At 38.5% G+C, this 15,397-nt stretch overlaps 1 pseudogene; it reads left to right on the top strand.

Moving 5' to 3' along the window:
• Nucleotides 1-14,420: 14,420 nt before the first annotated feature.
• Nucleotides 14,421-14,733, top strand: LOC109116963 (annotated as a pseudogene).
• The last annotated feature ends 664 nt before the right edge of the window (nt 14,734-15,397 follow it).

Genomic DNA, 15,397 nt, shown 5'->3' with positions numbered 1-15,397 from the left:
AGCACGAGAACGCGTCCCGATTTCTTCGACGAACCCGCAGCCACGATCGAATCAATTCGTGCTCCCGAAGCCGTATCCTGATGAACCGATGGAACCTGCGACTCAAATCTAACAAAAACCCTAGAATCGAGCCTCAATTGGGTGAATCCCCAAAGCGAAAACAAAAAAAAAATATTTAAATTATTTTAAAAATATATTCTCAGTAAATCTAAAACATTTTTCCGTTGGATGGATTTCAAAATTCAATCCAACGAATTTCCATTTTATTATCATTTGGATTAAAGCAAAAATTAATGATAAAAAAGAGAAAAGGAAAACCCATACATATAAATACAGCAAGTACGAAGTCAAACATTGTCAAAGTGATCACCTCGGACATCGACGGAGAGAGAAGAGATGAGTCGTGAGAAGAAGAGGGTCACTGTAACAGCGTCTGATGTTTCCGCCTTGAGAAACAGAGTCGCCGTCGCCATGCACAAGGGGGAAGCTCCGTCCTCCGCCGCCATGGACATCGATCATCTCCTCCGGCGCTGGTTTTCAGAGCTGGTTCGGAGGGAAGAACTCGACAATTCTAAAGACAATGTCCCTCCGAAAACCCAACAGATCAGACAGAAGAACGATCCGAAGAAGGTAACCGACAACAAATTTCAGGAAGAAGACGAACCCCCTCGTTTATCGATAGAGAAAGAACATCAAGATCCTCGCACAGAGATTCAGAAGAAGAGAGAAGCCTTCCGGCTGTCGCTTGACAAGGTTTGATCATTTGAATCATTTCTTCTTCTTTTCTCTCGTCTGAATCGAACAGTCTTTGATCTTGTTTCTGTTCGGACAGATTGAAGCCGATGCCAAAGTGGAGAATTATCTGAAAGATCTCAGACAACTTGTGGAACTCGGTTGCTCCTTCCTTCGCCACGAAGTTCGTCTCATGGAGGAAAACGGAGTACATAACACACGGGATCGGGTTTTCACTCGTTACGAGAATGAGAAAGTGCCAAGAAACAATCAAGATCGGGTTTTCAGACATTACTTTCAATTCAAATCTGAAGGGATGAGCCCGGAAATACACGAACGAAGCCAGAGACGCAGTGACGATGTTAAGGAGCAAGAGAAGAAGGCAACGGCAACTGTAACTGTAACAAGATCTTTCCAGAGACGTGATGCGAAAATCACAGAGGAAAAGGCATCTGCGCGTGCGGATATTCATCAGAAGAACGCCATGGCAGAGGAGAAGCAAGAAAAGAAGCAGAAAGGGCGACCAAATTCAGAAAGAACGAAGAATGAAGAAGCTCAATCAGTGGCCATGGAACTGGATAATCTCCTCGACAAATGGAAACAGACGGAGCTCACTCGCTCGGGTGTTATTACCGAGACTCAACTGAAAAGTTTGGAAGACAAATCTCCAAAGACGAAAGAGAAGAAGAGACAGAGGGATCATGCCCTCGTTCCGGATGCAGTTACTGTCTCGAGCAAGAGAGTTGATAGAGAAAGTCTTAAGACAGAGGACAAGGTAACTGAACACGATCCCATCTGATATTTTGCTGCCTTAAAGATTGTGTTTTGTCTTCCCATGAATTCTCGTTTTAGACTCACATCGTCTCTTTTCAGAGCCGTGACGTGAAAATCGCAAAGGAAAAGGCATCTGCATGTAAGGAAGTGTTAATGAGCAAGGAGACAAAGAACGACTTGAGACGCAATCCGACCGAGAATCAGAAGACACGTTCTCACCTAGAAGATTCGAAGCTCTTGAACGTTAGGCTAATTGCAGAAAATCTGCAATTTCTCATCTGAAATCTCTCTTATTCCTTTTATGTAAATATTACACCTTAGTTTCCTTTTTTTTATTTTCAGCAACTATTCTATATATTGTAAAGAATATACATGATAATATATGAGCGTATTATTTTTCTTTCTCTAAACCCAGACGTTCTTCTTCCTCCCCTCTTTCTTCTAGCCTTCGTCTGCAATTTCCTCTGTTCATTCTTCGATCTGGACTTCTGATTTCTTTATGGTATCAGAGCTCTAAGGTCTTTCTTTTCTCCCGATCTCTGTCTCTGTTTCTTGTCCTCCGTCTAGCAGTTTTTTTTTATCTCCATCGATTCACCATGGATCAGAAACCGATTCCGATAACTTTGAATGGGGAGAATTATTTTTATTGGTCAAAAGCGGCTAAGGCTACACTGAGTAGCAGAGGCCTCTGGAGTCACATTGTCTCTGACCATGTTGCGTCGTCCTCCCAGCCATCTGCGCCTGAAGGAGAAACCCCTGTTCCCGTTCCCCAACCCAATCCGGCGTTAATTGCCGAGAAAGAAGCCAAATGGCATCAAGAAGACCAGATGGCTCTGGTTTTGCTGCAAGGATCTCTCGATTCCACTGTATTACAGTCCTTCATCGCTCTCGACTCTGCAAAGGGTTTATGGGACGCTCTGAAGGAGATATACGGTAATCTCTTCTTCTTGCCTTGGATTCTTCTTACAACGACCTGGTCTATCATCTTCTCCGCCAACCGACATTGCCGCCCTTTTCTGAGGTATGTATGCTCATTAAAAGGCAAGAGACAGGGCGTAATCTGTTTGCAGGACCATCCGAGATGGCACACCTTGCCAGGCCATCCGAGATGAGAAACATGACGCCATCTGTAGAACAGAGAAACGCTACCTCGCTGTCGGGAAACAGGCTGAGACGCCAAATAATGTGTGAGCACTGTCGGAAACCGGGACACAGCAAAGAACGCTGCTGGATTCTGCATCCGCACCTCAAACCAGCTCGGTTTCAAGACAATCAGCCACCTAGGGGAGCTGCAATGACCGCCGGTCAGCCTATCTCTTTTACGCAGGAGGAGTTCAAAAACTTTGTTCTTGCGTTAAAGGATAAAGAAACCGGTAAATTCTCTACCTTATCAACTCCTCATTTTGTGATTGATTCGGGCGCTACCATGCATATGATTAAAGATAAAAATCTTTTTCAAACACTTGACTCTTATTACAGCATGGTTACTGTGGCTGATGGTAAACTTGTTCCTATTCGGGGTCGTGGGAAGTTTCGACTTTTTGGCATGGAATTTTCTGCATATTATATTCCTGACTTTAGCACAAATTTGTTGTCCATTTCTAAGCTCATACATGATATCGAATGCAATGTTATATTTCGCACTAACGATGTGGTATTTCAGGATACTAAGTCGGATAGCTCGTTTGGACATGGAATAAAGAGAGGCAATCTTTATGTTATAGAAGACTTGCACTCTCCCTCTGCTTCTTCATTTCACGTTTTTGAATCTTTATGGCATGATCGATTAGGTCACCCGCATAATAAAGTGCTCCATTTACTTGTACCGCAAACCAAAAACGTTGTTTCCTCTGAACTTTGTAAGGCTTGTGTACTTGGTAAACACTCTAGATCGGTTTTTCCAGTTTCTCAAACGGTTTATGAGAATGCTTTTGATTTGATTCATTCCGATGTTTGGACTGCTCCATGTTTTTCTCGTGATAGATTTAAATATTTTGTTACTTTTATTGATGAAAAGACTAAGTATACTTGGCTATATTTTTTGAAAAACAAAAGCGATGTCTTTAGTGTGTTTAAAACGTTTGTTGCCTATGTTACTACTCAATTCGGTGTGAAAATGAAATGTTTACGAACAGATAATGGCGGTGAGTATATGAGTCATAACTTTCGGTATTTTCTTGACACTCACGGCATCATTCACCAAAGATCTTGCCCTGACACCCCGCAACAAAACGGTGTCGCCGAACGCAAGAATCGACATCTTATGGAGGTTTCTCGAACTTTACTTTTTCACAAGCACATCCCGAAAATCTATTGGAGTGATGCGGTCAAGACGGCATGTTATCTCATTAACCGTCTCCCAACTCAAGTCCTTCACGACAAGTCACCATTTGAGGTACTTTTTCACGCTAAACCTTCTCTTGATCATTTACGGGTATTTGGTTGCGTATGCTATGTTCATGTAGATCCTTCTCATCGCACCAAGCTCGATCCGAAGAGTGTTCGTTGTATCTTCTTGGGATATCCGAATGATCAAAAGGGTTATCTCTGTTATCAACCTGCAACCAAACGGTTATATACATCTCGGGATGTGAGGTTCGACGAACAACTCTCCTTTTTCGACAAGCAAAAATGGACCGATAATGACTGCCTTGCTTCCCAAGGTACCGAATCTGATCCAGCGTCCAACCTGCTTGCTTCTTATCAAGAATTGGGTCTTTCTAATGACGTGTCAACACCACCATCAATTCTTGGTGCTCCACCTCTCATGTTTGACCAACGACAGGTTCCACCTTCCACTTCTTTGTTCCATACCTCTCCTGTATTGACTAATCCTGCAGGTGATCATGCTCAGTCTCCTCCAACTCCATCCCCTGTTTCGTCGGAAGCTTCGTCTCAGGGGGAACACCTACTGCCTGCGCACGAGACAGACCCACTGTCATGGCCGATGCCTGAGCAAGTGACGGCTCCGTCAACAGCCCCGATGACGTTCACTAACGTCACAGCCCCGACGACTTCTGTCTCTTCACCACTGGACCAGGCTCGTGACTCTCTCCTGGACGCAGCCTCTGTTCCAGCTCCAGAATTGCGTCGGAGTAACAGACCACACAAACCGAATCCTCGATACGCAAATCTCGTGACTGTTGCTCATCCGATTGGTGCACTCTCTTCTTTATGTGATTTTCCTACTCATGATCAGGCTTTCTTAAGTTCTATTGAGCAGGGTTATGAACCTCAAACATATGATGATGCCAAAGACATTCCTGAATGGCAAAATGCGATGAAAGAGGAGCTCGATGCTTTAGACAGAAATGGAACGTGGGAGCTGACAGAATTACCACCGAACAAGAAAGCCGTAGGATCGAAATGGGTTTACAAAATCAAGTACAAAAGCAACAGCGAGATCGAAAGGCTCAAGGCTCGCCTTGTGGCCAAAGGCTTCACTCAAACTTACGGGGAAGATTACACCGACACCTTTGCGCCGGTTGCTAAAATTTCTTCCATTCGTGTTATTCTTTCTATTGCGGCTAATTGTTCTTGGTCTTTATGGCAGATGGACGTAAAAAATGCCTTCCTCCAAGGCGATCTTGTCGAGGATATTTTCATGCAGCCACCACCCGGATACACAACTAAGCCCCTTTTTTGCAAACTCAAAAAGGCTATATATGGGCTCAAACAATCACCGAGGGCGTGGTACCAAAAACTTCATGATGCATTATCGGGCAATGGTTTCATTCGCAGTAACAATGATCACTCTCTTTTTCTCCGTCGTACAAAATCGGGTATTACTGTTCTTGTGTATGTTGATGATATTATCATCACTGGTGATGATAATTTCGGTATTGGTGAGACAAAGCGCTACTTGAAAAAGACCTTTGATATTAAAGATCTCGGACAACTAAAATATTTTCTTGGCATTGAAGTAACTTATGTTGCATCTAACCTTTTCTTGTCTCAAAGAAAATATGTCTTAGATCTTCTACAGGAAACTGGCAAACTTGGAGCTAAGCCGGTTCGGACACCGATTGAAGAGCATTTCAAAGATCAACGCGAGGGGGAATTGTTGGACAATGTCGAGCAGTATCGCCGCGTTGTAGGTAAGTTGATATATCTTACGATTACACGTCCTGATTTAAGCTTTGCTGTGCATCAGGTTAGCCAATGGATGCATGCCCCGACAACGACACATTGGCAGATGGTGGATCGCATTCTCAAATATCTCAAAGGGACACCAAACAAAGGACTATGGATGCGATGCAACAAACACACTGAACTAATCGAATACTGTGATGCTGATTGGGCGGGAGACAGGACGGACCGGAAATCCACTACCGGATATTGTACTTTTATAGGCGGCAACCTCGTTACATGGAGAAGCAAGAAGCAAACTGTTGTTGCGAGATCAAGCGCAGAAGCAGAATACCGTGCTATGGCGAATACAACAAGTGAGCTTGTTTGGTTGAAGCAATTGCTAGGGGACCTCGGTATTGACTTTCAAAAACCGATCCCTTTACATTGCGATAACCAAGCCGCCATTCACATCGCTTCCAACTCAGTTTTTCACGAGAGAACGAAGCACATAGAAGTTGATTGTCACTTCATACGGGAGAAAACTATGCAAGGGATAATCGCGCCAATGTATACAAGGAGTCAAGATCAACTTGCAGACATACTTACAAAGGCTACAAGTTCATTTGTTCTCAACAAAATCCTCTCCAAGATTGGTCTCTCAGAGTATCGTCGACCAATCTTGAGGGGGAATGTTAATGAGCAAGGAGACAAAGAACGACTTGAGACGCAATCCGACCGAGAATCAGAAGACACGTTCTCACCTAGCTCAATCAGTGGCCATAGAACTCGATAATCTCCTCGATAAATGGAAACAGACGGAGCTCACTTGCTCGGGTGTTATTACCGAGACTCAACTGAAAAGTTTGGAAGACAAATCTCCAAAGACGAAAGAGAATAAGAGACAGAGGGATCATGCCCTCGTTCCTGATGCAGTTCCTGTCTCGAGCAAGAGAGTTGATAGAGAAAGTCTTAAGACAGAGGACAAGGTAACTGAACACGATCCCATCTGATATTTTGCTGCCTTAAAGATTGTGTTTTGTCTTCCCATGAATTCTCGTTTTAGACTCACATCGTCTCTTTTCAGAGGCGTGACGTGAAAATCGCAAAGGAAAAGGCATCTGCATGTAAGGAAGTTCAGAAGAACGGATCCAAGAATGCCATGACCGAGGAGAAACAGAAAGAGCATCGGAATTCGGAAAGCAACAAGAAGGAAGAAGCTAGAGCTCTCGCCATGGAACTCGATGACCTGCTTGACAATTGGTACCATGACATGCAACAGACAGAGCCCCCTCGCTTTGGCGTTCCTGTCTCCGAGGAGGAGTTGGGTTCGAGCAAGAGATTCGAGGAGGAAAGTGTTAAGAGAGTGGAGAAGAAGGTAACTGAACAACATCTGATCTGATTGTTTCAACTCATTTTCTCGACAAAATTTCAGGAGAAAAAGGCGTCGGATCCGATAGAAAACGAGTCCAGCCTGAAGAACGGCTTCAAGAAAACCATGGACAAGGCGAAAGAAAAACACCAGATGAAGAGACAGAATGACGATGAAAAACCCTCCGCCGCGGTGGTTCACGGGAAACGGCGACGAGACGAGGCTGCCGGCCAAGAACCACCAGAGAAAAGACGGGACACAAGCAAGGTATGCCTCCTTGTATCTCTTCTTCAGTAGAAACGCCCTGATATTTTCTGTAATCTGTAATGTTATCTCTTACATTTTTTTTTTGTTTACTTCAATTTTCAGACAAAATCCGTACCAAAGTACGATTCCACAGAAGTCGGATACACGAAAGACGTTGTCTCTTCGGCTTCCAGCGTGGCAGAGAGAGAGACTATCGCTAAGGCAGTACAAGAGTTGAATGAAGCCGGCGTATTTGTTCTGCCCTACACCTTCATATTCTGAAAAACACATACACAGATATATATATATATATACACACACACATATATATGTGTGTATGTATGCACCCACCCACACAAAAGGGTCCGCTGTATTTAGAGATTCTGAGTTGTGTACTTAGCTTTGTAAAACAAGAATTTTTTTAATTTCAGATATGAATAATATGATGACTTTATTAGATGCATAATCATATCCATATTTAGAGCCTTTACATCATTAAAACTAATTTCCTTTATTTAGCAAATAAAAATGGTGATGGGTTTTCTCCTCCTCCTAAAACTCTGTTCTTGTAGATTATTGCTAGAAATCGACATTAGATAATCCAAGTAGAGGGAATCACAAGGCACTGAGATCGAGTCGTCTAGGTAACTTGTAGGCCAAGAAACCACCTGCCGTGTAGGCCAAGAAACAGCCTATCTAAGAGACTAGGACAAGGAAAGAGATTCAGTTTTGTCTCCCAGCATTTTGGTAATCAAACTGATCTTCTAATCGACCTGATTCACAAAAAGAAAGAAAAAATAATAATTTATATAACAAGAAATGGATAAAATATATCTGGCAGATGAATAAATATGTATAAATGAGTAGATAAATATAAATCTAAGAAGATTGAAGTTGATTAAAAATAATTATAGGATGTTAAAGACACAAAATCAATTTAATTTATTTATTTTTTATATATTTTTCTGTTAGTGTTTTCTATAAATACTCAAATTATATTCATTTTAATTCAAGAATATAGTAGATTTTATTAATTTCTTCCGACTATAGGTCCAACGGATCAAATTATGATAAAGGAATTAAGATGTGATCAACTGAAAAATGAGAACACAAGTATGTTAAATGATTATACAAATATGGAAAAATATAAGATGGAAGAATTAAACCACAAGCCTTGGTGAGTATAAAAGATTAATCCAAGAGAAAAACTCGAAAATAGTAATATAGAAATAAAAAGGGAATTAATTGTATGGGAATGCATGTGAGTGAATGATTAATGGATCCCGTACTTAGTACCGGTTGACGGAGAAATGATCAAATGGTTTCAAACCCTTTTTGTGTTTCCTGAAGCCATTGTTATATATATTATATATTAACACAAAATGTTCACAACTTCACCCTTAGAAGACTTGGGAGGAATATTGGTATCGACATCCATGTCATTATCGCTATCACTGCCTCCAGAAACCGCATCTTCCTTATCACGCTGACCCCAGCGATGGTGGAGGAAGATTCGACAAGAAATGAAACGGAATCAGAGAAGAAAGAAGCGGCGGTTGCATTCAAGAACGCGACAAAATCTTTCATGAATCTCGGAGAACTGACGTGGAAAGCCAAGGGCACGTCCTTGGAAGCCTTCCCGAGTTTCGACGGTCTGATAAACGGTCAGATTTTCAAAGCCGTGCAAGAAGAGAAAAGGGTTTCCAGAGAACAGATGAAAGAGCTGCAGAAGACTCATAATCTTGATCCAGGAGACTGTCTTGATAGCATTATACACGTATCTAGAAAAATCTTTTCTGATTGATTTCATTTCATGTAATCTTTCCTAAAATCTCTCCTCTCTAATTGTATATACTTCTCGTAATTATCATTTGTGAATCAAGGAGATTTATTTTCAAAACCCTAAAGCTATAAAAAAAAAAAAAATCTCACTACCTCATATGTACCTCTTATATACTGTGCAATATCCATTATACCTTTATATTATAAAATAAATGAAATAAAAAATAAGTTAAAAAGAAAAAGAAAATTTATTTTCCATCTTAAAAAGCAGCAGCGGTTTCTCTCTCCTCATTATTACTTTCTTTCTCTCTCCTCCCACATTTTTTCTTCTCTCTCCTCTGGTATTTGCGCGCTCTCTCTCCTTCGTTTGCTCTCTCCTTTGCTTGCCCTTTTCTCTGTTTGGTCTCTCATATTTTGCTCCTTCTCTCCTTCGATTTCCACTCTTTGTCCTCCGATTTGCTCTCTCTCCTCCGATTTGCTCTATATCACTTCCGAATGCGCGGAAGCTTATACGCTAAACGAATTTGATCTCGAGAGGAGCGGTTTAATTATTTGAAAGCCAAGTATGTTCTCTGTGACCCATGTGACTTGTGATCCGTGTGACCCATGTGACCTGTGACTCATGTAAGTGTAACCTATATGACCCGAGTGGTCTGTGATCCATGTAATCATTGTTACCTTAGTCTAATGTGCATATGTTGTTGTGCAGATTTTTCAAGATTGCGGAGTATATTCAAAAAGAAGAACTTTATCTCGAGAAATGGACAAGAACAAAATTTAAGCGTCAAAGATATAATCTATTGACTACAAATGGTGCTGAATCGATTAACTCCGTTTTGAAAAAGGCAAGTTTCCGTTACCGGTATACCCAAGCAAAATCGGTTTCCAGGTCCAGACGAACCGCGAACAAAGCGATCAAAGAAAAATAAATAAGATATTGTTATTTGTTAAATAATTTATTAAATAACTTGTATGATTTCATTTAATTATTGGATATGTTTGTAAGATAACTTCTATCAAGTGTGGAATACATTTTCATGAGTAGAGTTGTTTCAGAGTTTTTAATAAGGCTGAATTGTTCGCAATAATATCGTGTTTAAACCTTTAAGAGATAGAAACAGTTTTGCACTGTGTGACTCTCATGTGACCCGAAGACATTTTTGCACTATGTGACCCATATGATCGTGACTCCATCACACTCAAAAAACACTGTCAAAACTCAGTTTTAAAGCTTCAAGATAGTTTATATGGTGTTTTATAATGAATATATGATGTTTACAAGTTAAATTGATTAACTTAATTATGGGTTGTTTGAACATTAGTGCAAATTATTCCAAAGTGTACATAAAACATTGGTATCACCTATGGAGTACATTTACATGAGTGATTTTGATTTGAAAAATTGATACGACGATGTTTTAAAGCCGTTATTGATGGTAAAATCAATGATTAATCATTGTATATCTATTCATATCCACGAAATAGATAAATTCGAACATTTTGATCCATGTGACCCATGTGATCCATGTGACCTGTGATCCGTGTGACCTATGTGACCCATGTGATCTATGACCCGTGTGACCCATGTGTCAGACCTTAAATTCCTTTTCCAATTTTGGAATCCCGCCGTCAATTATTTTTCCAATTTTTGGTTTCCGCCGAGACGTAAAATTAATTTTTACTTTCTGATTTCCATGAAACATAAAATCAAAAAAATAAATAATATACAGTATGACCCGTGACTGATCAATAAAATTTATGAAATAAATTTCATAACAGTCAGAATCAACTTAAACAACCAGTTCACAATAATAACATATAATACTAAAAAGTAGGGGCAAATCTACGTATAAGGGATTGGGGGCACGTGCCCCCATAGTCAAAATTTTTTAAAAAAATTTAAGTTAAAAATTTTACAAATTTTTAAAAAAAAAGAGAACAATGCCCCCCATTAACTATTGAATGTGGCCCCCACTTTTAACTCTCTCACTTCTTTTTATCTATTGTTTTTATTAAATTTGACTATTTTTTTATATATAATTTTTTATAAATGCCCCAGCAGAAAAAAATTTTAGGTCCACCACTACTAAAGAGTTAACAATAACAATACATAACACTAAAGAGTTCAAAACAACTTAATCCTTCACAATTTTATCATTACAAAATATATCAATACCCATTTTTTCACGGATCAGCGGCATATTCTCGTCGCATATTTTGCTCAATTCTGGGCCTTTGCTAAACATTAGCCTCCACATATTTTGCTGAAAAGACACCGCAATCACAACCGTTGACGTTCTCTGGAAGTCCCTCAATATACTTTTCTTGAAGCTCTCTCATTCTTCTGGATATTCCTCACACTTCAAACCAGATATAAGTGCATGTTCAATGATCGAGTCTCTCAAGGGCACACCATTGAGCACGAACTACAACTTCTTCTCGTCTTCCACTTTAACAGATCGGTTAATGAGGACTCCCGCAGGTGCCATCTTTAACTGCGGTTTCCATTGCGCGTGGAATAGATGTTGAAACTGTGACTCTTTCTCGAAGTACATCCATTCATCATGTGTTAATACCTCTTGTGGCTAGGAAAATCATTAAACTTGCCTAGCTATTTCGAAATCCCACACCAAAACCTTAACTTTCTATTACGAAATCCAAAACCAAAACCCTAACTTTTCTATTTCGAAATCCCAAAACCCTAACTTCATATTTCGAAATCCCAAAACCCTAACTTCCTATTTCGAAATCCCAAAACCATCCGACAATGCTCGTTAGTCACAGAAAAAGAAGATGGAGAAGAAGATGCAGAAAGAAGACGGAGAAGAAGATGCTGAAAAACCTACCGATTCTACTTGCAGATCGTTGTCCGACGACGACGAAGATGAAGACGCTTGAGACGTGGACGAAGACGAAGCAGAGGGCACATGTGTTCTTGGATCCATAGGTGTTTGATTTTTTGTACAAATCGCAAGACAGATCGAAATCGAAAGGAAAATCGCGAGAGAATTTTGAAATCTCGAGAGGGAGAAACATATTTTGAAATCGTGAGAGAGAGGGAGTTTTTAAGAGAGTGGGAGGAACAATTACATAAATTGGATCCTAGAAAATAGAAATTATTTCTTTTTTTTTATTAACTTGTACGTTTTTTAATTTAAAAGGCATGGGCTTTTTGGTCCTTCGATTAAAACACAAGGATATCTCTGTCTTTTACTTGGTTTTTTTTCTTCAAAAAAAGTTATTTTTCTTAAGGGTTGGTGTTGAAGTCCAAGTAGCATTTCAAGGGCATTTCTGCTATATCCCATCTAAAACCCAAAATTCGGGTCTAAGTTTATATTTGCGGGTCAGTTAATTACTCCGCAGGTACGTGAGAAATAAAAATAAATATTATTTCTTTAAAAAATAAAAAAAATTATAAAAATATCTATCAATTATCTTGTATTTTTATCTTTGTATATATAAGAAATTATTTTTTAACCTAATCATTTTAAATTTATAAATTTTTAATATTTTTCCTAGTTTTATAAAATAAGGGAAAACCCCTAAAAATTCCAGAACTTGTAAATTGCGAGAAAAAAAATTCCTAAACTTGTGAGTGTGCCAAATAATTCCTGAACTTATAAAAAGTGTCCCAATAAATCCTAATCTTGTTAAAAAGTGTCATATCAGTCCTTCGAAAAAACTGATTATAATAATATGATTTTATATTCTACGTGGCAAGTGATAAGACACACCAACTGAGATTTTTAAGCCACGTAATCAGAACCGGGTTTTAGAAAACCGGTTTCTCTAGAATCGATTTGAAACAGTAACATCTCGGTTCAGTATATATGAATAAAAAACCCTAAATTTACCTTTACCAAAATCGAGTCCTGAAAGCAAAGCCCGGTCCTGAGGGAAACCCGATCTATCAACTATTCGACAGAAACCCAGACTGCTAAGGGTCAATGTTTTCCCTTTTCTGAAATTTTTCACTAAAATTTCTGGGTATTTGTTTGAAGATTTATGTGCGTTCATAAATCGTCGTTACTATTTTTGTTTTTGTGAGATTATTTCAGGGGAAAAAACGAAAGAGAAATCGAACGATAAGAAATCCGACATGTTCTGGGTTTTTGTATTTGTGCATTTGTTTGGATTGCAATGGGAATGTTCTGGGTTTTTTCTTTGGCGTTCGCAACCTTTTATCACAGTCTAAAAAGCTTATTTTTTACAAATTTAATCGAAATTAAATCCATTTCGTGTTTGTTGACGGAGTTTTCTCTTCTTTTTCTTTGTTCATAAAAAATGTTCGGCCTCCGGTGATGACGGTAGTTTTGAAGTTGAACTTCCATATGTCATGGGTGCATCGGGAAAATCCAGAAGACCCTCACAAAAGCCAAAGGTTAGAGACAATGCGAAGAAAAGGACAATGAGAAAGATACTGGCGACGGTAAGTAAAACAAAGGTGGCGGCGGAGGCGGGCAACCGAACGATGGCAGAGACGGCGGCAAAAAGGAGGAGGACGCGAGCAAGATGGAGTACGTGGCAGCTCAACTTGGATCCGGGTTCGGTTACGGGATGTTACTGTTTCAAACCGATTCTGAAAAAATCGGTTTTCTAAAACCCGATTCTGATTACGTGGCTCAAAAATTTCATTTGGCGTAACATGTCACCTGCCACGTAAGATATAAAATTATATTATTATAATCAGTTTTTTCGAAGGACTGATACGACACTTTTTAACAAGATTAGGATTTATTGAGACACTTTTTACAAATTCAAGAATTATTTGACATTCTCGCAAGTTCAGGAATTTTTTTTCTCGCAATTTACAAGTTCAGAAATTTTTAGGGGTTTTACCCTAAAATTAATTATATATAATTCATAAATTTATAAAAAATTATGATTAAAAGTTGTCGGATTCAGATATCCACAGGTACCCAAAAATTATCTCACGGATAATATATTTTGGGTATTCGAAAATTGGGGTTCGAGTTCGGGTTTTAAATTATGTTATCCGTTTGTTTCGGATTGGGGTTCATGTTCGAGTACCCTAAGAATTCCAGAGATCCGCCCTGTATCCACCCTTAATCCGATCCACGTCCATTGCTGAGTAAAGCGTAAATTCAGCATAATTACCATATTAGGTGACTTATAAACCGAAAGATGTTGTAATGAAAATCGTATATACGAATATAAAAAGTATATATGAATACGATTGTATTGATAACAAAAGATTTAGTTGCTCGATTTTAGTTCCTATGAGACAACAATAGAGTCTACATGCTTCCTCATCTTTCATTTCAATCCATTTTATGATATTTGTTTTGTTTTATCTTATTTTATTGTGATTCAAATTGATTGAAACCCTTATGCTCATAGACTAGAAATACAGAAACATGTGTTGGTTGCCTAACCTTTGTCGAAACTCAAAAACCTACTCTCTCTCGAAATTCATCGAAAAACGATGATGAACACGAAGAAACTGATCGAGATGGCGGGGAAATGGCAGTACAGAGCGACCCTCAAAAGGAAGGTCTAAAACTTCACATGCGGCGGAAAAAGGATGTTTCGTGTTCTACACGTCGGATAAAAGACGATTTTCTTTTCCGATAAGTTACCTAAACAGCTCGATCTTTCCAGAACTTATGACGATGTCTGAAGATGAGTTTGGTCTATTGAGCGATGGACCGATCGTCCTGTCTTGCGATTCAATTTTGTTAGAGTATATAATCTCTCATTTATGGACGTCTCGATATAGATATAGAAAGGAAAAATGACATTTTCCTACACCAACTTTGTAAAATATGACTTTTTCCTACACGAGCTTTTAATTTGACAAAAAACTACATCAAATTATCCAATATAACAAATTGATACATGAACTACCCAATTTAACTGCAATTTTCTATACAATCCAAAAACGGTATTAAATGTTCGTTAATCGATGAGTGGCACACCATGTGGCATCTGACATGGCATGCTACATGGAAAATTTTGCCATGTCAGCATGCCACGTCAGATTTTTTAAGAAAAACAAAAAAATCCGAAAAAAATTGCAAAAAAATAATTTTTTTTAAAAACAAAAACAAAAAATCCAAAAAATAAATAAAAAAATAATAATAAAAAACAAAAAAAAATTCACATATATATACATATATATTCATATCTATAAACAAATACAAATATAAACATATATACTCCTATATATGTATATATATTTGTATATTTTTTATTTTGTATATATATACATAAGAGTATTTATATTTATATTTGTATTTGTATGTGGATATATATATATATTTTATTTGTATGTATGTATGTATATATATACATATATATACGTATATATGTATTTATATATGTGTATATGTATATATATATATAAATATATTTGTTTGTATATATATGTATATATATTTGTATAGATGTTTGTATATATAT

Source organism: Tarenaya hassleriana, unplaced genomic scaffold (assembly GCF_000463585.1).
Source record: "Tarenaya hassleriana unplaced genomic scaffold, ASM46358v1 Cleome31, whole genome shotgun sequence".
Classification (NCBI taxonomy): domain Eukaryota; kingdom Viridiplantae; phylum Streptophyta; class Magnoliopsida; order Brassicales; family Cleomaceae; genus Tarenaya; species Tarenaya hassleriana.
The sequence above is the reverse complement of the archived record's forward strand: the minus strand, read 5'-3'. Positions and strand labels throughout refer to the sequence as shown.